At 46.3% G+C, this 25,941-nt stretch overlaps 1 protein-coding gene across 5 annotated transcripts in view; it reads right to left on the reverse strand.

The window, feature by feature from the left end:
- LOC8028527 (transmembrane protein 163) overlaps positions 1-25,941 on the reverse strand; it is a 133,028-nt gene that overhangs the window by 15,581 nt on the left and 91,506 nt on the right. The window lies entirely within an intron of this gene.

Below are 25,941 nucleotides of genomic sequence, written 5' to 3' on the forward strand. Positions count from 1 at the left end.
CAAAAAGCGAAGAAAAAAGACAAACATGGCGCATAGCAAACATAACCATTAAACAGAGAAGGGCTCCATAAAGGAGTGACTAAAAAAGCAGACCCCGTTTGTGAACTGACAACAGTATCGGAGAGCTTTCTTCTTTTTTTCAATCGCCTATGGTATTTAGAAGAAAAAAAAAAGGCATGTTTTGAATGAAACAATTCTACACACAGGTGCGATAAATGCTACTTTATGGTTGTGATGAGTAGACCTTGCTTCGGTAAATGACGAATAACGAGCAGACTCAATCGTGCATTGATATTAACATTAAGGCGATAAATTTGGCTCAAGTTGCTAACTCACACAAAACCTAACATATTATGTAACTCCAAAATTTATGCCAAAAAACCGTACGGTTCATACGCAAACCAGTATGTTTTTTTTTTTCCTGCGCTTATGAACTTAAAAAAAAACAAAAAAAAAACATGTGGGTAAAAGTGACCATTTTGTAGTTTGTTATTGAGACACGAGGACATGTAAAAAAAGTGTTAATAATTAACTTGTTACGTATGAATGAGGATTATATGGTAGATCTTGTGAAGCAAATTCAAACGAGAGAAACCTGCACGTTATGCGAGGTTAAGCAAATTCGAACTATATTTCGCAGACGTTATGCATGCAGTGCGATAATACTAAACATACGAAGCGAACACATCAACTTTTCTTAATTACTTCAACGGAAGATGTTGATACGTCAGTACTGGAGTTCCAAATTTAACAGGCATATCCCAGCTTGGAGCGAACGAGTGTTTCGTCGAGCAGTCGCATTTGAAGAGACACAGACACTAATGGAAATTTTGGTTTTATGAATCCTTTTTGCAAGCGACTGGTATTACTTGGTATTATAGCGAGTGTAACTTTCCCGAGATAATAGATAAGATCTTAACATCCAAGTATACCTTTAGAATGATAATAGCTCTAAAGAAGTTTGATTCGCCTAATAACGCGAAACTTCGTTGCGAGGAAACCGTTGAGTATACATTAATGTGCATCGGTTCGTGTTCAACCGCACTCCCACTGCTCGCACGTCGTAGAAAAGACACGGAGTTTCTCCGCAGAGAGAATTATCTGCGGAGACGCCTCGGGCATCGTACAAGCATGTCTGCTTCGTACATGTTTCGATCATGTCATGCAAACAATTTTTTTTTGTACGACCGATCTGATAGGACCCTCATACAATAGAGAAATACGTCTCAAGTCCTTTGTACGATGTATATAAGCAGTATGACCGCGGGTTGAAGCTCTGTGTTCCGTATAGCGGGGGGTCACGCTGCTTACGTACGTCAAACGAAAGACAGCCTGCGTGCTTAGTTGAACGAGTCGCCACGATATCCGTGTCCTCGAACACCGCGTGGCAATGGGTTCAGGGAGGAAACTTGGGCAAGCGGCATGCGAACCACGGTAATCGCGGTGCCTCGTGTTTGCGGACTACTGTCTTTTTGTCTGATGTATACGTGCAGTGCGACCCCGGCTTTAAGCCACATCGTTCGAGCACGCGGTTAGTCGGATCAGGTTGAAAACAAGAGATGGCGGAATCCTTCTTCAATCCACAATATGCAACGCAAAAACCAAATTAATTCTAAAATCAAAATTGTAAAAAAAAAAAATTAAAACAAGGCTTATTTCGAAATTCAACATATTCTCCCAAACTGAAAAGTGAGAAGGTGTTAAGGTGTGAATTTTTGTAACGTTATAAAAGACAATATAATGTAAAAAAGAGCCATTTATTGGCATGGGTCAGAATGTCAAGTGAACATGGAACGACATGAGGAAGGTTCAGCAGACGATACAACGTTCTGGACAGGGGAGTGCTGACAACGCCCAGGCTTGCCTTGATCTCACCGATTCAGCCCACACGAGTGAAACGCCAACTTTGGCGAATATGCTCGTGACTTGAGGCCAAAGACCGACCAACGAGAAAAATACCTACAAAAATAACATATGCGATTGAGCCAATTCTTCACCTTACGTTAACTTTGTGTCTTCCTAAATTGCGCTCATCATTTCATTTCTTGCTCTCGGTTCTTCGTTCGTGCTAAATACCTTTTTTTTCATATCGCTTTGGATTCTTCGTTTCTTTTTATTTGATTTAAAAACCTCACAGAGGGTCCGTAAAAAAAAAAACAGAAATCATTGGAAGTGCGTCATGTCTTTGTAATGGTCATTTCAAAATCGCGTTTAAAAGAAGAAAAATCGTCGCGTGTATTACGCTAATAAACACTTAAAGAACTCCCAAATGAGGCCCACTTTATCACCCTCCTCCTCGTAAACCGCGTATAGTAAATGGGAGAGGTTCAGCAGCGCAATTACATCGCGAATTCTCATTACGAACCTCTTATAAAGTTGCAATAAGTAGGCCCTGAAATCAGCCCTTTCAACGATTCACAAAAATAAAGGTAATCAAAAAACTTTAGAGCGCGACGAGACTCCGACATAATGCCGAAAGAAAAAGTGCGTGTTCCAACCACAGTTATCCAATACCAAAAAGAAGAGACGCAATGCCCCCATCTAATAATCTTACTGCTGCCGTACTTCTCATGATGATTAAAATTCGTTATTTTCTCGTGGTTTCACTAAAACAATCTCGCTCGTTTGTTTGTGTTTTCCCCCAACTGCATCGCTCCAGCGCAGCTTTCAATTTAAAGCCCGTAGACATCGACTTCGGTTAAGCAAAAAGCAATAAAAGACTGGATCGAAAAAGTCGATATCGAATGGCGCGACCCGAACATAATGATTACATTCACGCTCATGTTAAAAAAAAAACGCACAATATCACTAACTAACTAAAAAAAACCAAAAAACATCGTAATCGAACGTGCTGCACAGAAAGGATCATAAACACGGCGTGTGGCAGATTAAATTCTGATTACATCAACCCTCCGCCCGATGAAGTTTAACGTTGCGTATTATAACTATTCTCATCAGAGATGAATAAATGCCGCAAAACGTTTAAAACAAGCTTTCCTTTATATTACACGACTCGATATGAATTTCTAATTGTGCTATTTCACTCGATATTTGAAATTCGGGCGCTCGAAGCGCGGAGTTTTCTTTGGGTCCGATGCGATGACTCCCTAGATTCAGGTCAGTCTCTCGACATTCTCACTGTTTTGTGCTCCGCGGACACCATCTTGTTCGAACGACGTTTTGTGGACGTTTTGCGGAATTGAAGCGTTGTTAACGGATTGAGCGTTTCCTCCGCTTCGCCAGTCGCAGAGCGGACTGTCGCTTGCGTCTTTAGCCTGATCGCGCAGCTGCTGAAGATGGCTGCTTTATTTCGACTTGTGTCGACGGTTCTACCTTCGTCAGCGCGGAGACCAAAACAGTCTACTCAAGAAACAAACATGTACGTATACCACGAGAAAAGGTTCTCGATAAGGCGTTTGTATGTATTCCATATAAAAGAGAACAGCATATGTAATCGACGAGAACGGGCGAGCATCACCCTGCGACGAGCAACTGCGTACGACATCGCCAGAACTACAGTCGGCTTGCACGAAAAACACATAACTCGGACACCGCAGTCAGCACCTCCTAGCTAACAAAGCCGTAGTGCTCAATGAGATGGCGTCATTAGAGAAGGCCAACGCTGGCCACAGATTGGACACGACGATTGCGTCAATCTTTGACTCAAACTTGACGCGAAGCCCAGCGCTAACGCAGTACTCTTTTCCCATCTGTGTTCAGCGTTGGCCTTCACAGGTGACGTTAAAAATATATCAGCGCTACGACCTTGTCTTCTAGGCGGTATAGCTACAGTAGTCTTCAAAACAACGACGAAGGGTTGGAAAACAATCTGATCCCCAAAATTAGGTCAGCTATTCATGCAGGAAGGGTTCACTTGGAAAAGAATAGTAGGACCTTCTGAGTAGGATCATTGAGGGTAAAGTCGCTTTTAGCTCTGTTTTTCAGGAGGAAAGCTCGACGAAGTCTTCAGTTTTCTGCTTTAAGGCGCGCAAACAAATGATAAAAAAAAACTTAGCTGGTCTGCTTAATTTTACTGAAATGTGGAACTAATATTTGGACGATCAATCTTGTTCTGCTAGTATACCGTTTTGGGTTGCCTCAACCTATCGAGGACGGCACCTACTAAAACTCCTTAATGCTAGAATCATGTAACCACACACGTATACACATTAACATATTTAGCGTTTCGTGCATTTTAAAAATAGCTTAAAGTATAGTGCAACAACAGAACGCTCGAAGTTGGTAATAGGGAGTCTTCGCAAGCCATTTTCCTCTATCCGCTAAGCTTTTCGCAACGAAGAGACCGCTACTGCGCCTGCGCGCCGTTAGCCTTGACTGAAAAAACTCGGATCTCGTAGAGGAATTCCGGAAAGCGTTGCGAGACGGCGGAAACGACCTACGAAAACTCCCCAATAAAAACGTCCTCTCGCAAGCATACACCCGCAGCGCTGCCGTTCCAAGATATTTCGTAGACTCATGATCACTGATCTCTATTGTAGCAGGCTGGATGGCGGATCGGAAGCCCGTCGGTGTCGCCACCGGCGGCCATTGCTTGACACCAGGCAATACACGCAAATCTATGGGAGAAACGCACAAAAGTAAGAATCTTGAAGCATGCGCGCCGTGCTCGGAGGCGAGTATTGTGCTGCGATCCTTATGTCGGGTGTTTGGAGATCGAGTCGGTATGTCAAATGTTCGGTCGCCGATTAAAAATATCAAACGTGCCGGAGCACCTCCGGCTGAGCTGGCAAGCTTGCTCTCGTGGTGGAGTAAACAAAAGAACCTGCCGTCAATGAGACCGTCCTCGTGGAAGCCCAGAAGCTGATAAATGACAAAGAGTCACTCTCGACGACAAAATACTTATATTTAAGAACTGCGACGGTTCTCAGTTTTAATGTCTGCACGCAAGCTTTTTGGCGGGCTTATCGAAAAGCAGCCAAAAAGTTTCAGCGCCGGCAACAGCTTGAAAACGGAGGAAACGGCACTTTTTCTCGTTTTTCCCAAAGAGTTCATGCATTTGGTGGTGTCAATGAATGGCCGCCGGTGGCGACACTCTGCCCCACCTGCCGACGCTGCAGTCCGCGATGCAGCCTACTACAATGGAGATCAGTGCTCATGATCCCCACATAGCATTGTAATACGTATAGACGCTTTCCAGCAGCTGGGCATGGGCGCCGCCATAAGCGACCTTCGATTTTTGTTTGCTCGTTTGACGTTTACTTTAATCCATCATAACCACAGCAGGGCAGGTTATTGTCATTTTAGATTCTACTGTGTCCTTCTCCCCAGCATTGGCCTTTGTGGAAGCTCGTTAACGCCCGCCTCACTGGCTCGGAAACTCGGCATACACCCGTGTATCTGCCAACTTCTTTTTTCATTAAAAGTTGCCATAGTGCAAAGCCTGCCTAGCGCTAACAGGACCTCTGTTTTGTTTTTAGTGAGGAAAACGTAGGTAAGTGTACTAGACACGTTACATGTGCAGCAGCTCCTTTCTCGGAGCTGTTGCCCATGTAACGGGCTCCCGGACCTAGTAGAGCTGCTTTTAGCAGCTTTTTATCTGGGAGACACTTCCAGTGTATACGTCTGGAAAATAAATCTTTAAATTGAATGGAACCAGAATAAAATACAGAAACGCACAGCGATGCTGTCAACGGGATGCTTCATCCCACACATATAGAGAACTTCATTACACTGAATACGCAAAACTAGGCATGGCAATATTATCGTTGCCCGCGTGTAAGTACATGCGCCCTTATGGCGCCCCGCAGCAGCATTTCTGAAACGGCATCTCGGCGGTGGTTTCACTAGGTTAAGTAATTGTCAATTTTTGAAAAGGACGGGTAAAATGAGGGACGGACGAGGGCTGTTCAATCGTCTTGATGACCTCTGCTGTCAAAGAGACGTTGAAGACAATACGTTGAAGTTTTCAACGTCAATGAGACGAACGTTCGTCGGCTCAAAACGACGTTCGCTGTTCACTACGCCACGCTGAGACAAGCCCTGCAATGTCCTTGACCCCGGGCATTGCTCGGGTATGGGATTTTGGGAAAGGGGATGTACCTAGTCAAATAGTATGCTATGCAACACAAAAGAGCAAATTAGACTTTTAATGTTGAAAGAGCGAGAGGAGGCTCTGCCCTTAAAAATGTGGAGTCATGGGTTCGCGCCGTGGATGAGAAATTTAGCCAGTGCAGTGGGATTGCTGACCTCAGGTCCTTGGGGTGCAGATTATACGGCCACACGCCGATACGATGCCCACCCAGATCGAAACAGAGAGGTGTGGGGAGTGAACCCAGAATGAGCCCTGCAGTTCTGCAGCGCGAGCTTTCGCCTCACAACTTCCGAGCTGAGCTCCACTGATCACTTTCACGGGGATAATCCTTAAGGGTAACTGCATAAAAAAGTGTTTTTTTAAACAGCCTAATTGGGAAAAGCATGTCACAAAACCAATGTTCCGCGAAAAAAATATTTTTTTAGCAATATTTACGTCACAGGACGTAATTTAGTCGGAGTCAGAACCTCTCCACATTTGAAACTCCCGCTCTTTCGACCCCCGCAGAGGAGAACTACGCCCCGCCCCTCACTCTTGGATTTGCTCTTTTTCGTTGACTTGCCTGCTGAGTTGAACGACGCAGCGACTCGACCACTGATCTCTACACTAGGGGGCTGGATGGCGCATCGAGCACGCTGGCATGAAGCCACCGGAAGCGAGCAGCCTTGTCCCGGAAGTGAGTCGCGGTCTGCTCTTCGCGCGTGGTTTCTAGGCTGCTGGCGCTTGTAGTTTCCATCCTTTCCAACCTTTTAAAGACGCCAGCATGCCAGCATGCTCTGCGGTAAACTGCACGAGTAGGCCGGAGAAGACCTCAGGCAAGACGTTTCACCTGTAAGTATGTATTTCGTTGATCTCAGTGTTACGCGGCCAAGTGGCACGCAGTTTCAGTTCTAGCTCGGGTTGATCAAAGCAAGAACCGGCGCTGCCACATGGCTCCTTCATGCAGGTTTCCGCGCTGTCAGCCGAAACTGTACCAGAAATGGGTCGTAAACTTAAAAAGGGACAAGTGGAAACCATCTCCCGGCAGCAGACTTTGCAGCGACCACTTCGATGATTCGTGCTTCGACCGAACAGGAGCCAGAACCCGGCTGCGAAGCGGCGCAGTCCCGACGCTCTTCAACTTCCCAGAACACCTGCAAAAGGTAGGACTGCCTTTTTCAGGCGGTAAACGAGCAGTAGCGTGGATACCGTTCTAGTTGTGCCGTGCATGATGTACGCGCGATTGGGTGCAAGTTCAGGTCGTCGCATCTTGCTTGGGCGAGGCAGTTCGTATTGACGTTTGTCTTGCAAAACCACGTGCGTTTTAACTTTTCCCAACGCACAGGTGAAATTCTGTTCCTCAGCAAACAACTTCAAGGCTATAATTGATGACACACTGCTAATGTGCCTGCAGATGCCTTGTGGCTAAGTGCGCATAACAGCAGGACCAGCAGGCAGCGCATGTAGGAACTGAAAAGCGAACAGGCATTTTTGGGAAAAGGAACAACAGAAATTTTGATCAAGCAATAAGTTAAATTCACTGACCCAGTGGAAGTGACATAGCAGCAATAGTTCCGCCTTGATTGATGTAATGTATAATCACAAACTTTTCCGGTAATGTCTCAGCAAGTTCTCGAAGATGATAAGATCCAATATTGCTGGCTTATTAAAAGGCATATAAATATCTGGGACTATAGATGCCATTTGTAGCATGTGCTAATAGCTAATGATTAAATATTATCTATATGCTAATATTTTTGCAATGTCTTGCATTTACGGTGAGGATTAATTTGTCTAACAGAACATGTTTATTACATGCTTATTTCAGAAAACTGTGACAAGGAAGCCACCAAAGCTGAGAACTCCGAACCTGGATACGACACTACTTGACGGGGAAGCCAGCGGCTCGCCGAGTACACCACAAAAGGCCTCAAATGATGTAAGCTTACTTTTGAGCAAACTGCCTCAATGCAGAGACACCGTAAGTAGTAGACAAGAGAGGCTTTCATGCTCTATAGTTTTCTTTTGCTGCAAAGAGAGATTAAGCATCAAGGAGGAGTGGGGGAAGCAGCATTTAGATACCAAATCCTTTTGCTAACATTTTAAGTGGTTGCAATGCACAGTCCAGTTATGTATTACACTTGCATAATATTAATCTATCAAATGCATTGTTTTCAGGTTGCCGAGCACAACTATGCTGTCAAGGACACTCCGAAAACCCTGAAAAGGAAGCTTGATGCCTGTGCAACTGCTGCAACCAATGCCAAGAAAAAGCTCAAGCTCAGTCAGCAACGAGAACGTCGACTGAAGAGGAGAGTAGAAACATTTAGTGAAATTATCGAAGACCTAAGAAAGAAACAGCTAATTTCAGAAGATGCTAGTGCAATGCTTGAGAGATGTTTCTCAGGAGTCTCCCTAGCAGTGATGCAGCGTTTGCTCAAACAAACTCCGGTCGGAAGTGACAAGCTGTCTAAGCTAAACCGAGAGAAATACTCGCTTGCACTACGTATGTTTGCGCTCACGCTGCAGTTTTATTCAACTAAAGCGTACAACTATGTAAGAGAGACTTTTGAATGTGCCTTGCCACATCCATCAACGTTGACCAAGTGGTACAGTTCTCTAAATGGAGAACCTGGTTTTACAGGTGAAGCTATGGATGCCATCTGGGCAAAAGCCAACGAAGTGAAGCAGAAAAACAAGGAGCTTCTTTGCAACCTTGTCGTTGACGAGATGGCGATCAGAAAACACATAGAATGGGATGGAAAAAAATGCAGGGGCTATGTTGACATTGGTAACGAGCTTGATGATGACAGCAATGATGTCGCTACTGAAGCCCTCGTTTTTATGCTTGTATCACTGGATGCGCACTGGAAGATCCCCTGCGGATATTTTCTGATCAATGGACTTTCAGGAAAGGAACGCACAAACATAGTCAAACTGTGTCTGACAAAATTGCATGATGCAGGAGCATGTGTAACATCGCTGACATGTGACGGACTCTGTTGTAACTTTACAATGCTCAAGAATTTGGGGGCTTCACTTGAAGACAGATCGATTATGGTGACATCATTCCCTCACCCTGTCACAGACGGGAGGGTATACTGTTTCCTGGATGCATGTCACATGATAAAGCTGGTGCGGAATGCTCTCTCTTCACTGAAGTGGCTCAGAGATTCAACCGGCTCATTGGTAGAATGGAACTACATCCGACAACTGTATGAGCTCCAGGAGAAAGAAGGCCTGCATGCTGCAACGAAGCTCCGTGCTGCACACATTGACTGGCAGAAGCAAAAAATGAAGGTTAATCTTGCTGCCCAGACCTTGAGCTCTAGTGTTGCAGATGCCATAGAGTTCTGCCGGGAAGATCTGAAACTCCCACAATTCAAGGGATCGGAAGCAACTGTGAAATTCATCCGGCTCTTTGATCGACTCTTTGATTGCTTAAACTCGCGTAACCCCCTCGCTAAGGGATTCAAGGCTCCTCTCCGACCTGGCAGCAGAGGCACTTGGATTTCTTTTCTTGAGAAAGCCAAGGATTACATAAGAGCACTCACTGATGCTGCAGAAAGACCTATCTTCGACACACCAAGGCAAACTGCTTTTCTTGGTTTCCTGATCACCATTGAAAGCACAATCGGCCTTGCATCCTCCCTCCTTTTTGGTGAAACCCCACCACTGCGCTACCTCCTGACCTACAAGCTTTCGCAGGACCACATTGAGCTTTTCTTTGGTGCCGTTCGTTCTAAGGGAGGCTGGAACAATAACCCTACGGTGCGTCAGTTCATAGCAGCGTACAAGCGACTGGTTGTCCACAATGAGGTAAAAGGTGGCGTGGGAAACTGTGCTTTACTAGATAAAACACGGATTTTGTATGTGAGCAGTCAGTTCTGCGCTCCTGATGAACTGGACATGACTACAGCAAAGCAAAATGATACAGAAGACCTTGTGCAAAGCGTAGACCTCCCTGACGAGAGTGAAATGGAAGGTGAACTTGAAAATCTTCCTCTGCTGTCACCCTACTTGGGAGATGTTGTAGGCTACATCGCAGGGTTTGTATGCCGAATGGTTGAAAAAAAGATACCTTGCTCAACGTGTCGCTCAGCATCTAAGGCTGAGGCGTGCTCGTCAGCACTTCTGAACAGAAAAAATTCTGGTGGCCTGACCAAGCCATCGCCTTCCACAACATACATCTGTCAGCTGGCGGAACGGGTAGTTCAACAGCAGGAGAAGGTGGATGGTGGCAGTTTTCCCAAGAAAGGGATGACTGCCGACACTCTGACAGCCAGAGTTATGAGGGAGCTTTCGGGGCAATTAAACATGCTCTATCCAGAGCTACATGGGCACATGTTCCAATCCGCAGTCGATTCAAATCATTTTGTTCGCCTCGTGAAATGTGTGATTGGATGCTACATAAAGATAAGGATGCACCATGCTGCAAAAAGAGCAACTATGAAGATCGCTGGTCCGAACATGCGTAAGCGCTTGACCAAACTGATTCTTTTCAACCACCAGTAAAAACCAAGCTGTCTGAAACTTGCTGACAAGCGTGTCAGTTTTGCACAAAATAAAGTTTTTTTGTTTTTTTTTTAAACCAGAATTTTATTTCCTTTTACATTTAGTATGCCCCCAGGGCCAGCAACCAGGTAATGGCCTTTGATGGGGCTCTTATATGGTGTCATTTCTAGTAATAGTATTATGGCCAGAGAATGCTAAACCTAAATCAACATTTATTTTTACAGTACTAAGGAAATCAGTTAAAATGATTGAGAAAGATATTATACTTTATAATAATTGCAGGCTGCAGCATATGCTGCTCCCCACGCGAGGTTGCAGACTGGTTCCCTGTCTCTAAAAGCAGTTAAAGCTACTGGATACCGCGCAGACCACTTTACTGACAAAGTTGTTTTCTACGTTACGGGTGCGTGCAGCGACTTACGCCCGCGACTTGCCCGGATATTCCTACGAGTAGCTGGCACGCGGCGTACGAAGCCCAGGTATCTCGGTTGCATATCTACGCAACTGTCAGGTCCGAGCCAGCCCTTAGAGCCTTTAGGTATAGGCCCTGCTCATGAATGTAATCGTGCATGGCATTTCCTTCTAGCATATCTAAGAACATCACTTCATGGTGACTATACTTCGCGCGCGCACATTCAGTTACTGACGTTACGGGTTAGCCGTAAACCCGATATAGAAGGGCGGAACCCGTATAGTCTGATGTTACTAGCTGAGGAGCGGTCAATTCTTCTCTACTCTCCGGAGGCCAAAAAAGGCTGCGCAACACTGCCCCATTACGCTACCGTATACCGTACCCTCTGTCGACAGCCCAAAAAACAGCGGTGGCAATTGTTTAAAATCATGGTAGCGCTTTTAGAGCAGGACGAAGAAGAGACAAGACACACACGAGCGCTCGTGTGTGTCTTGTCTCTTATTCGTCTTCGTCTAAAAGCGCTACCATGATTTTGACATCCCAATACCAACTAGCCCAGCGTTCAGCTTTGACAATTGTTTCTTTGCAATTATTCAAACTTTCCTTCATTAGATTTAGATATTTTACATTCAAGTGTCCTATTCTAACAGTACGATGCTAAAAATCACAATTAGACCTCAAGAAATCGCGGGCAAAAACAGCGACTTCATATGTTCAGAAGCTCAGAGAAGTGTAGCAGACGCTCGACTTCCGGGACAAGCACCAGAACTTCCGGTGGCTTCATGCGCGCCCGGCTCGAAGAGCGGCTAAGCGCCATCCAGCCCCCTATAATAGAGATCAGTGGACTCGACTTCCGGTAAGATCTGGCAACAACGGGCAACAATGCACGTTAAACATGGCGCCGGTGTTGTTTTGGTTTGACGTTACACGAGAAGCTGCGAGGTATGCGAGCACATAGTGAAGACGTGACCGGAGAGCTGCCCCTGTGATGTTCCCGGAAGACGGAAGGTATCATTCGTAATCGTCGTGTGTGCTTTGAAAGCGAAGAGAGTCACAGGGTCCACGAGTGTGCAACCACAAGCCAACGTTCACGACACTGCGTTGACTTCGGCGATCTCGTCCTGTTTGGTGCAACACGGCGATGCGACAAAGAACTGAAACGTTCGTCGTGTGTCTGGTGCTGTGCTTGGAAGTAGACACCCACACTAACACAGAGCGCAAATTGGCTGTTGTGGGGTTGCGGTTCAGCGGATTTAGTCCTGTCCTCGTCAGCTGATCCAGTCAAACTGGTCCGGGAGGACGCAGCCGAGCGTTTTAAAAAAAATCTTCCTTGGTTCCGTTTCACAATGTGGAAGATTCCCAACGCATACCGGGAGTAAAAAGCTGCGGGCGTTTTCAAAAAAATTACGTCGTTTTAATTGAACAATGAACTCCGAATTGTTGTCCTAAATCTGCCGTTTTTATGATTCGTGTTGGACTGAGTTTGCACAGCGACGTGTTGCGCTCATCGTGCGGTGTGAATAAATTTGGGCAACATTTCGTACCTGCCCACAGATGCATGAACTGAGACCATTTTTTACGTAGTGAACATAGTGCTTTTTCTTTTATTTTGGGAAGAGGCGTTGTGCATTTATTACGGTATAGTCACTTAAAGTTCAGAAATTCGGGAGGGCGAGCAAGCCTTCCGAACTCTGTCTCTTTCCTCTCTGGCACTGCCCCTAGTTTCAGTTTCAGTAGACATACCTACTAGCAGGTACAAACTGCTCTAAAGAAGGTAGAAGACTGGGAAGTCGGGATGGTACGGACTCCGTGTTTCGCGCTTTTCGCAAGGTGACTGGGGAAGTGCCTTTGCAAGGTATGCGGAATATGCAACCGATTTTGTTATGCCCGTCGTTTGCGTTTCTCCAACAAAACGAATAAGATAATCTACAAAGCCGCGATCACAAGCCAAGATTTACGATAACGTACACATTCATTCAAACAACTTTACGTAAGATGGTTCGAAAGCAGAGAAAAAAATCTGTCGGCTAACGCAGAATTCGGACGTCCGAGGGCTAATGCGGACAGCTATTACGTAATCACCTGGCTGTGCCAGCTGTGTCTGGTCGCGGACGTTCGATGCACCCGGGGCACCCGGTGCCAATCTCGACAGTCTCCAGAGCGATATGACAAGAGCATAACTGGACACGTTTGTCGCTACGCGAACGCCCGATTGCCTCCAGCCAAATAGCATTCCTTTCGGGGCGACATGGCTGCTGGAAGGCTCACTGTCGGGATCACTCATCTGACATCTCCGAAAAGTCAACATTTGCACGTGCAAGCACAAAAAAAAAAAAAAAAACACGCTATGCAAGCAAAGAGGAAAACGAAAGCACCGCGCTATAAAAGCCAAAACCCGGCGTCGTTTCCTATCACTAACACCTGCTACAGCTGCTAAACACACACTACTTCACTTCAAGAAGTCTCACTCAAGCACCTGGCTCAGCACGAAACATTGATCACTTCGGCGAAACGATTAGTCGAGGTAGGCGAGACAGGCAGTAGCAGAGACTTCGGCGGCCATGAAAGAATGGCGAAGCTTTTGTTTGTTATGGTATGAATCCAAACGGAAGTGCCCCTCTTGTAAACCTTTTGTAAAGAATAATAACTCTCATCACATCGGTTATTCTTTAAACGTAAAAATATGCCGCTCAAAAGGAAATCGCAACATATAACAAAGGTGTAACAACCAAGGTCTAAGCTGTCAATCAAACTCTTAGCCAATGAGAAGTATAGCAGCCGATTGGGATTCAACGTCACGGAATCCCAACTTCGTGGCGCGCGATTTAAAACGGGCGAAATAGCCGCAAACTAAAATCAATCTCACGCAATAAATATTCCTGTGAAAACATTTTTTTTTTCTCGCGGAAAAATTGTTTTTTTGGCTTGCTTGTCCCAATTAGGCTGTTTAAAAAAAATCTTTTTTTTCTTTGCAGTTACCCTTTAGGGCCACAACCACTCACGCACAAGCGGACAAACGAAAAATCCACGAGTCGTGGCATGGTGCCTCTGTTCCGCTAAGCCATTATAATGGCTCGTTTGGCGCAGCTGGGTGCGCCAAACGAGGCACACCAGCTGCGCCAACGGTGCACTGATAAGGTGGCAACATTCGGCGCGTGTCTGCCTCGGCGAAAATAGCAGCTTTTGATGTAATCTGCGTAAAATGTTTAAAAAAGTTGGGGCTCGAATCCACGCTGTGAAGGCGGTGGGACAGCGAATCTGTGGTATCACCTGCAACGATTGTCCACGGCGCTATAGACCATTTTTATGGCAAACGCGGCCAGGCGGTACTCCAGTCTTTGGCGTCCCAGAGGACTTCCGGTCTATAAAGTGAATGAACAAAGGACACCTTAACACCGCTGTTTGAAATGTGGATGAAACGTTTAACCACCAATTCTTCAGGTGACTGCCAAAAGAACGAAGGAGTGCGAGATCTGCTCAAATGTTTCAGAGTATTCTCGTAAACCAACTAGCCTCCTGCAAGATGTAATACTGTAGAGTCGAAGGCCCTCGTTTTAAATCTCCAACTTTGTTGTCCATGTAGCATTTATGCTTTCTAGCACCGGTGACATAAGCAAGCTCAACCGGTTTGGAAAGAAAGTGTGCGCGATCGGAAATCGATTGGGACGCAAGCTGCACTTAATGTTTGTAAACAGCAAAAGGGTCTATACCATATGATTGACGAAAGAAAAATAAATGCAATGTACCAATAAAAGACTTCGCACGCAGCGGTTGCCGTGGGAGCTTATACAACCGCAATCTTTACCGAGAAACGCATGCCGGGGATGCTACGTGCTTCGCATTGTTCGCGCGCGCCTTATCATCTGTCATGGGGTTTTGACACTTGTTTCGTGGTTTCCTTATTGAAACAAGTGGCAAAACCACATGATAGATGATAAGGCGCGCGCGAACGCTGATAAGGCGCGCGCGCTGGTTTTCTATAGACTATTCTGCCTACTACTGTTCTGTCGACAGACACGAAAATACCCAACCAACGACTCATTATACAGCTTCGCTGTAAAACAAGAATGAACAACGATGAACAAACTTTATACGTTAAAATATTGCAATCAGCCTTGCTATTTTACCCACTTTATAATAAGTTCATATGAATAGAAAACATCTGCGCGATTACACACTTGTTGAAAGTCTACATCAGCTGTCGCTATCCGCTACTGGAGCGGGGGATAGGAACAAGCGCCACAGTACATGTGCGCATTTTCCTTTTGTTCGAACTAGCTTTCTTTTTTTCTGTCTCCTGAACTATCTTCAGGTTTTGCTGCTCTAAAATATCAAGCGCTGCAAGAAAAGCTGCGCGGAAACGGTATTTCGGGTCCTACGAGGAAATGCGAAGACAAGGTGAGGACAAAACAACAAAATAGAAAAAAAAATCATGCGAATGTCTCTTTACCGTTTTGTACCGCAAATAATCGATGACCTGCGGCTCGCTTGACAGAAAAATCGGAAACAAAGGTATAAAGGTCGTAAAAGTTCACTAAGTATGTTTTGTTCCTTAGGGGAAAAAATAAAAATCACGGGCTAATGCGCTCAATACTGCGGAATTGGTTGCTTTATGTTCTGCGATAGCGTGCGGCCAATAACCTTCCCTCGTGGTCACGCCGGCAGTGAATAACCCAACTTTCCGAAAGGTCTGGAGGTAATCGCGATAATTCCCGGACCAGTGGCGTCGGAAAATGAGAGAAGAGGGAGGAGGGGGGAGGTATCCCCCCCCCCCCCCCTCCCTTTATTTCTCAAATACTTCTGAACCCACTGTCCCAGACTACCGCAATAACACCGAACTGGTGGCCAAATTTCTACCATGATGAGCGGCCCCAGGCTATAGACGAATGGATCGCAAAAGCACCACTTTTGTTTCATTGTTATGCCATAAAGCAAGAAAGGTAACGAGTCGCGAATACGCCCACAATGCGGCTGTCATGTGGACCAATTAGGCGAGTCACGTGTCATCCAAGTCCGCGGGGCGAAGGACAAAACCAAAAACACTAGGGCGCTTTGAATTCCAACTCCTAAGGAAGTAATAACGCAACGCTACTCAGCCCTTTAATTCATAATTCGCTAACGTCACATTTAAATGCGGAGATGGCCACGCGGCAACTGGCTCCCATTAGTTATATAGAAGAAAACAAATTCGGACACGTATATGTGTGACCGCGAGTTCGTCCGTTTTTCTCTTGGTCTTGGAAGTGAAGAGCATGCATCTTTCAAACTAACATAGTAAAAAGGGAAATTAAAAAAAAAAAAGAGAGAATGCCGTTAATTCGTCCCATACAACGCGAGCGCCATGCTTCACACCGCGCATCATTTATTATTGCGTACTATTCGCAGACGCCAAAGCGCCGCGCAGCCCGATCTCGTGGTTAAGAAAAATATATATAAAAGGCAGCACGGTAAATCTGCCCGCGCAGAATACGGAATATTTTTTTGCAATCTCAATATTGGCGGCCATAGATTGGTGAGATACGCGCCACATAAAAAGGTTATATACGTACTCGAGTAAACAAAAAAACAACAAAAAATAAACAACGTCGTACGAAACCTAGAACAGTCTTGTCCTGTTGCTTGGAAATACCGGAAGTACATGGGGCAAATAAAATGTTCGTGTTCCTCCAGATAAAAGAGGTAGAGCAGGGACAAATGGCCTTTGACCAGCTGCGTCGAAGTACGGGTTCTGTAACATTAAGGACGGCAGACATTTTGAATGGCTCAATTTTGTTTGCTTTTCTTGTCTTCTTGGAATGGACGTTTCGAGGCTTCTATTTACTTCTTTATTCTAATCTGTCTGAGCTCTACTTCTGTGGAGAAACCTGGATAGTTAACGTTTCTTTGTTTTCATTTTGCATAGTTAATTGCGATGTGTGCGTTTGGCAAAGCTAACCCTCTACTCCAACACGTCAGTCGTGATGTTCTGTTTCTACCCCTCTCAGTTTATCCGTAACTAGTAACCACAGCCTGTGAGTCGGCCATGATCGTGTCCTGAACCTTCGGCCAGCTGCCCACCCTTATGGCTTTTAGTTTTTTTGTCTTTTTTTTCGGTCAGTTCACTCGCTTGTTCACGGCCAATTGACATTGAATTGGAGCTAAATATGTTCAGGGGGATAGAGCGTGCTCAATAGCATTATGAATAAATAAGAAGGTACGAACGAACCTTGAACTAGGTGTTTAAAAAATATAATTTATGGAGAGAACAAATTCAAGCCGGGTGTTTGATCTCTATATCACCCACTGTGATTCATCGGTGTTTTCTGTGCAGTCTATATATATTCCGATGGAACTTCCACCTTTGACTTTAAGCTAAAACAAGAACTATGAACGTGAGCTCGGGCCGCGTCCAAAGACATCGTGATGGCCGGGCTGACAGCTCGCCAAGCTCTCAACCCGGTCATCATTTAACGAAACGTTTGCTTCGCAGTTTGAGCGAGAAACACTTGGAAGAGAAAACGAACACGTATTACACTTCATCTTATCTGTGACGTTCTTAAAAGAAGCTGGATGCACTATTTTTTAGAAATACGCGCGCGAGGCAAATAACTATCTTCCAATGCAATTTCAATTTTTTTTTCTTTTAAAACAAGGAACGGGATGTCAATCCACGTCATGCAGAATGATTGGTTTGTTCGCGAAACCTTCCGCAGAATGTGGCACTCAAGTGCAGACGATATACTAACGTCCACATACCATCGCCAGAAATGCCATCCGGTTTCAACATATAATGTCCTCGCAACTGGAGGCGGTCGCAACATCGCGCACACCGTGGACCAATAGCTCTGCACACCGGGCATTGAGAGAAACCCGGAGCACACAAGCATGCACCGGAACCACACAGCAGAGACGCGGGGAACTTGGACGGCAGTGCTGTGGACTTCCGGAAAGCTCGCACCAAACCTCGTGGCAGCAGAAACGCGCCTGACAGAGCACCCACGATCTACACGAGAGAAGCGTCCAAAGCAGCTCGTGGACTCACCAGACGCATAGTGGAAGTGGTACGGTTCCCAAGAGTGAAAGCCCATGGCGGTTCAATGGCCCGGGCCGGATGCGATGGCCATGGCGACGTCAATGCGGCCAGAGTGCATTTACCTGACGCGCAGTCGAAGGCGCTTCTGACCGATATAGCCACCGCCTCCTTTTCCTCTTTGGGTCGAGTCTGCGAAGGGGCCGACTAGAGAGCACGCCGAAACAAGGCCCGAGGAACAGAGAAAGCCGGCCTTGGAGGGGGGCGAGGAATCTCCTCGCCGAAGAAGGGAGAGCCCCCGAAATCTAGGTCGCCCAGCCTCGCGAGGCAAAAAAGCAAACGCGCATCTTTCCTCGAGGCCCGCTGCCGCGTCCGCGTGTTGGCGCGCAACTCCGGGTGGGACGGAGGTAAGGGACAGGAGAACGAACCAAGAGGTGCACAGCCATTATTTTGGGAGAGTGGACAAGCATGGCGCGTGTGTGTGTGTGTGCCTGCCCGCGTAGTGCATACGCGCGAGCGTCGAACGGCGCCGTGGACCAGAGAGACAATAAAGAAATAAAAAACTGCCCGGAGCGTAGAAAGTGCACGAGGGACTCCCCGCCGGGGACGCAAGCGTCGCTCGTTCCGCGGAGCCGTGCTCGCCGCATCTGCTACGCTTGCTGCGCACTCCACACCGGCCGAATCACGGAGGCGTACCGAAAGACGCTTAGTCGGTTGGGAACGGGTCTCCCCTTTTGCGCCTCCTCGTCGTGCCTGCATTCCGCCGCGGGGAACGAGACGCTGAATAGTTCGTTTGCGGAACCAACTCGGAAGTAGCGCGCGAGCGGCAGTCTCAAGTCAATGGCGTCATTCTCGTCAATCAACTGATGGAGCACGGGCCTGTACCGGGGTCTGTGGGGCAGGCAAGCGGACGGATCGCGCGTGCTGCCGAAGACTTCCGAAGCTGAGCAACTTCAACCTGCGTAAAATTAAAAAAAAAAAAAGAAAAAAAAAGAAAAAAAAAATGTTTTCGATTTATTAACACGTGCGACCGAGGCGTATATGGAGCCGCATTCGAAATAATCCTGAACAGGTTTGAACTTCTTTGAAAAGTACTTATCCTCTCAGCTCCAGAAAGAGGTCAATCACATATACCCGTATAAATCAAACTTTAGACGTAGGAACAACACAGTTGCGATGTGTTTTGTTTTTTTTTGGTTTTCTGCACGTTGGGACGTCGATTACCCGGGACCGGTCGTCCCGACGTCATAATGATGATGATGATTAGTGGTTTTATGGCGCAGAATTCACGGCGACTCGATTTTCAAGCTAGTTTACGAAGCAAATCTACATACTTGTGCAAGCCTATTTACAAAGCGTTGTAGACGCACAAGCGTGTAAACCAGGGTCTCCCAGGGAGATCGGTGGCCAAGTCAATAAAGCAAATAAAAAGAGATCGGTAGCCGAGTCAACTAGCGCACGCTAGTTCGGAGCACGTGGAGAAAAAGCTCACGCTGCAGAATCTATGGATCCTGGGTTCAATCCTCACCCCTGCCCGTTTCGATCTGGATGAGCATCGTACCGGCGTGCACGGTTATGAACTGCGTGATGCACGTTAAAGACCCCAGGCTAGCGGTTGTACTGCACGGGCAAAATTGCTCATCTACAGCTGAGAGACAAGTCGCCCGTTGGGGCATACCAAGTTACAGCTGCATAAACACACACCATTTTTTTTTTTTTTTTTTGGAGGGGGGGGGGGGGGGGGCTCTTTATATTTTTCGACTGAGGGGCCCGATTAGCGATCTGTCGCAATCTCAAAGGCCAAGAAAAAAAAAGTAATTATAAACGACGCAAAACTAAGTAAATAAACCTTGATAAGCAATTGAACACAGACATGAATATTTGAGCAATCATTAAAAAGAAACCTAAGATGGATGAATACATAAACTTCAAATTGAAGTTTAATACTTAGCTACTAAACCCTTTCCGAAATTCAGTCTGGCCACTTTGATCCCTATCATCATCTGTGGAGCGGCATCTGTGCCGTACAAATGGCGGCCTTTTAGTGACTGGTGATGGAAGACGTTAAAGATGTTCCGAAGCGGATGACGCGAGGCCTGTACATTCGGGGTTAGTACGATGCGACGTGGGAATGGAACCCAAGAGCTATGCAAGCTTTCATTTCTAAATCAGATCCAGTAAATCTGTGGGCGGCACACAATCCGCTTTAAAGCCCATTGGTGTATAGAATTTTATCGAGTCGTCCGTGGGGGTATGAGCTTTGTTCTCTTTGCAGGTTCCTGGTCACCATCGAACTGAAAGTGATCGAGAAAGAACTACTCATTGAACGATTCCTCGCCTGCCGTTGACTTGCGAAAGTGGCTTTGCCCGATAAAATTCAAGTTCATTACCGCCATTGGTTCGGCAAAACCTAAACTGCTATACGAGCCACCAGATGGCACTGAATTTCGGAAGGGGTCTATTATGACATTACACAACACTGGTGACCAGGCACGTACCCGGGGGGGGGGGGGGGGGAGCCTATGGGGCCTGATTCCCCCCCCCCCCCCCCGAAATCTTCCATTTTGCTGGTACCTCCTCCCCCCCCTCCCCCTCATACAGCATCTTGTCATAAGCGCCCCCCCCCCCCCCCCCCCCCCCCCGAAACAAAATCCTGGCTACGTGCCTGCTTGTGACCAAAAAAACTCGCCAGGCATAAATCAAAGCGCGTGGGAATTTCGGGACATTCGCACACTGCAAAAGACTAATGAGAATGACAAAAAACAAATCTTGATCAATATGCAATAGTTGTGACAGAGGACACTAGGCGCTATGTACATGAGAACTAACTGGGATTTTAACACAACTACACATACATGAAGCAGGGGACTAAGAATTGTAATGCAGTTGATGGCAATGTTCAATTCATAATAGGCGAAAGGTCCCGTGTTACGCTGCAGTTTCTTTCGTTCCTTCTGGTATTTTAGTTCGCGCATTTGAAGGGCGTCGCGGCACCGTTTCTTTACGCCCACCCCTAGGCTGAGACTGCGGTCGAAGCCACGTCCTCGCTGGACCAGCCATATACGTCTCTCTTTCGCCACGTGATCACGCTCCCTCCCATACCCACGCGCAGAGAACCCGGTCAGGGGACGAAAGGGAGGCGGCTGATTGGTGCGGCGGGCACGTTGCTCCCACCGCATACAGTCTCAGCTTAGGGATGAGCAGGGTATAGCAGAGGTCTGCTGGAGACGGGCCGTCCGCGGGCCGTCCGCGGGCCGTCCGCGGGCCGTCCGCGGGCCGGGGTTTAGAGAGCCCTGGTGTATATCACTAAATAAGGGCACTGAACACTGGACGGGGACAGTTTGGTTTTACAGAGCTTGGTAATACTGGATAAACGCCGTCTTTCGCGTTAATTACGCACTTGGCCGCTAACCATACGTAGGATCCAATTTAAACCCCTGTCCTTTCAGAGGCCCCTTTGGGCCGAGAAATCGCTTCGGTAGTGTGGCAGTGAGACCACGCCGGGTCGTTTGATTCTGCTGCGTTGGGGAGGGGAAGAAGGAGGCCGAAAATGGAAAGGGAGGAGGAGGACGGAGCGGACGATTTGACCATTCTGACTGGACGAATTTCCAGCTGTACTTGACACATGGTATTCGTTTGCCACAGTATTTACAATTTCGCATACCGATAACTCTACCCCCAGTACCTGAATGCACAATGGAGCGGGATCTCGGGTATCGTTCTGGAAGTGCACAAAACGACCCGCTCAACTTCCCAATGTCTCAGCGAGCTTCCATTGAGGCACACTGTCATATGAACTTGAACTTTATTTCAGCAACATTATGCCGAGGACACCGGACAAAAAGCTAACAGAAGCTAGCTTCACTGGGTCCGGTGCCCTTGCATGTACAGGGAACACAATCATATTTAAACAATCCTAAATATTTCTTACAATATTCAAATCAAACAATTTAAAACGTTCGAGAAAGGACGTCGCTGAAACCATCAGCGACGTCCTTTCTCAATCTATTATTTGTATCCATTTGGCCAATATATAGTTCAAGCAGCACCAAATAATACCCGTGTCAAGTATAGGTATATGGAACCATGAGGTACGCACTATATCTTAACAAAACGTGTCATCAAAAAAACAAAATAAAAACCCATTTTTCAAGCATGGCGTGACAAATATATGTCAACCTAATCGATGATAAAATAATAATTAAAAAAAAACTTACGTTCAGCGTCTTAAGTACAATGTTCCCAAGCAATGTTCTTCCACTTCGTCTCAAACAAAAAACAAAAGCACTTTCTGTAGCCTTTAATATTGCGAAATATTCTACCTCGTGTCCCCGAAGAAAAAAAAAAGTGCATTTTTGTTGTTTTATCGAAAGACTTGACTACGAATCGCCGGACGCTCAGTCATCGCACAAATGTCGCGCTAGCTGTCCGGACCAGATGCCCAAGTTGTAGAACTATCCGTTATCTCATTCAAAAGTTATAAGTGATTTCTTGAAACTTTCAAAAGAATAACGGGGCCCATTTTCTGTAACTTGACGCCATTCATCTCCACGTGTTTGTCGGCTTTGTCGAAATTTCTCAACCGAAAAATTTCGTAAACCGCCAAATAACTTTTCATTCAAATAACGGCAGACTCTGCAACCGTGGCGTCTGGTGCGCACAGTATAGTGCTCTACGTTTGGACGGAGCCTGAACATTCAGCGATGCGGAGTTCATTTTTTCGGTGAAAAAAATCTTTTTCTTCTGGAACACGCTGTATGCACATCTCTCATAGTGCAGTGAACAAGGCACCAAGCGCGAAGCGTTCAGTGAACCGAAATAATCAAATAGTAGATTACGTCACTCGAGAATAAAATGGTCCAACGAGATAAAATGTTAGATAGGCTCGAAATGAGTCTGCGTAGCTGCAGTCCTTAGCAGAATAGGGTGACGCTTTGAACGCGAGAGCGTTAAGGAACCCGTGTCGCAGAAAATTCGGCGAGGGTGGTGCGATGCGAAAATCCTGATTGGTCAATAGGGTTATGACGTCGCAGACACATGACCTCGCGCGGGAATTTCAAACAACCCATAACACTCATATGAAACGTGACGTCACGCGTGTAATATAAGCGTTTAAAACATGACATGTAATCCGAATTAAAGGTCGCCGCATGTCTCAAATGATTTCAGTTTATAAAGTAAATTAGTTTCCTTAAAGAAAAATTTGAAGAATTTTAGGCGGGATTCGAATCCACAAGCCTTCGGTTGCGAGCCAGACACGCTACTGACAAGGCCATGTCCGCCGCACTTGCTGCTCACGGGCAGGAAGAGCATGAGAAGCGAATGAGAAGGCGATGCGAACGGGGCCGATAACGCTATCGCGTTCCACGCTTAAAGGCAAAGCTTGAGCGTCCTCTAAGTTTTCGTGTTATGCGCAAGCGTTGGTGGTCCTACTTGCAGTTTCTACCATCAGGGGAGAGGGTTGTTGGGCTAATGATTTTCGTGGTCTAAAAGATTTTCTGCAAATAGAGCGACAGGCGTAATTACTCCTGGCAATGATCAAACCACAGTCCCACCTCGCTCAAACAAAGGAATGTCGTGCGCTCGGTTTACAGAAACACACCTTCTGGCGACAACAGCAGCCATCCGAAAACATGTGTTTCCGCGTGCGAACACCATGATTCCTCGCTGTAACAATGGATTGTTGACATCCCGAGAATATTTATACAAAAGAAAAAGCACGGAGACAACCCCACTGCTCGTATAGGTGTCACGTCCCATGTCAAGAACGTCAGAGGCCACAGAGGGATAACGGTGAATGTAAATAACCGATCGCTGTGAACGTTAAAAATTCCGCCTCCAGAACGCAACAATGACAGTAGCTAAATAATGGCCCAACGCAGACGACAGACCGGTACTGGTGTGAAAACGCACCACGAAGTCACAGGAGTAAAATTATGACAGTTACATTCAACGTCTGGAGTCGCGTGGGAGGATTGTCACGCGAATTTGTGCAGCTTCCGTGTTCCCACGCGATAACAACAATATCTGTTGTTCTGAAATGGCGCAGCTGTTTTTTCTATAGCAGGATTCAATATTGCACCAGAGAAACTTGGAATGTAGATGTGCCATAAATTAGAGATCTAGGACAGTTACATCAGTATGTAAAAGTTGCCCGGTGTGAACTATGAAGGGCCACGGGAAAGAAAAACAAAACGCTGCATAACAAAACAGAAAAGCACTTTGACCGTGCCACAGGCGGCGAAACAGCGTCAGGCTCCGCATACCACCCACTCCCCCTCCCTCGAGAGTCAGTTACAAGCTCGCCCAGAGCGAGTACACTGTTGACCCCTCCCCCCCCCCCCCCCCCCCTCGCCCCCGTTTCCATCAAGGCTAATAGAAACTTCCTTTTATTATTTTTTTTATGGAAACTATAAAAGTGTATTTCCCGAATTGATCGTGTCATCCGAGTATCGTGACAAAAGTGAATGCCATCAAACTATTCAAGGAATATGAGGCTTGAGCACTGCGGTTATAGAGCGTGAGGGTACTACTCACTTTTGCCCTCACGTTAGCTTTAATTTTAAAGCAAATTGTATATATTGTATTTTGTAGGCGAAGAGAATACGTTAAGAATTTTGATTAACAAAAACGCTTGGAGGTCATTCTCTCAGTGTATACGCCTCGGTCCACTCGAATCTACCAGTGACCACACTGTTGTTGTTGTTGTTTTCCTCGTATTTTTCTTTATATTTATATGAAAAGGCTTGCCCTTGTTTCGGTGTAGAGAGGAGTTGTTTTGACATGCATATTTTTTTATAACGACTATCACGCAATGAACGCTAAAGGTGCCAGGTTAAGCATTCAATGCGGAGCGTAAGTTCGTCTGCTTCTGGAGCAGGAGTTACGGTGACGTCAAAACGCCCAAGCTCTGATTGCCTCCAATCCACCCACACTCTCTCCATCAGATCCAATCAGAGCTCGGCGTTCTGACCTCTGTTCAACCCCTGCACAAAAAGCAATGCGCTACGCATTGCTTCGATCAAATCGCCCCTCCGAGTTTGAAGCACAAGTCGCCGCTGCGAACAGATCAATGGAATAGATATGGCTTTGACTTAACTACAAGCACGTCGCCACACCTGCAGAAGTCCACTTGACTGGAACTTAGGAGTGGCATGCCGGAACGTAACTTATTTCTCCCTTTTGTTTTGAGGGGACAGTTAAAGCAGCTTTGAATCCACATAAAGAGCGGACACAGGGGGCACAATGTCAGCTGACTGTTATCAACATTTCTTAGAATTTAAAGGATGCGAGTCCTTTATGTTCTGTGTGACCTACTTGAGATGTCAAGCACGGACGTGTTGTCATTTTTCACTTTAGGCCAATTTAGTGCCCGACATATTTGCAAGCCAAAGCATCTGTCCCCATCTTCCGCAAATCGCAAAAGCGACTAACCGAGACGAAAAGGCAAGGAATGTCGTTCTGCGTTCTAACTCAACTCAATCGACGCGCTCATGCAAATATATCTCAAAAATTGGTAGAGCGTGATGGTTTACAAGCATCGTGAGAAAACAAAACAAGAACGCTTTTACACAAAACGGAAGTTGCGGTCTACCTCAGACACAGAAATGCGCTGACAATAGCTGATGTTAATTAACGCAAACTAAATATTGAGAAAAAAAAAAATACGGCATTGCGAAATCTACAGCGCGTCCCCCTAGGGGTTCTACACTCGCTAAACTCAAGGTTGAAGCCGAAAGTTCGCTAAACGCGCCGACTGGACTTGGGCGACAAAAGTGCTGCGTCATCGTCGGCGTGCTCCGTAAACCTCGGCCCCAAATTTTCGTTTTACGAGTCGAGAGCCCTAGTGCAGCACTGGGACTCTCGACGTCCAAGTGCAACGAATACCGCGATTGACACGACGCCTCCGCAAGATGTTGTCCCTCTTTCTATTATTGCGTCGTACACATAACTTAATAGGAATGTCGTTTTCGC

The sequence above is a fragment of the Ixodes scapularis genome, unplaced genomic scaffold (genome assembly GCF_016920785.2).
Source record: "Ixodes scapularis isolate PalLabHiFi unplaced genomic scaffold, ASM1692078v2 PGA_scaffold9__187_contigs__length_104089568, whole genome shotgun sequence".
Taxonomy (NCBI): Eukaryota; Metazoa; Arthropoda; class Arachnida; order Ixodida; family Ixodidae; genus Ixodes; species Ixodes scapularis.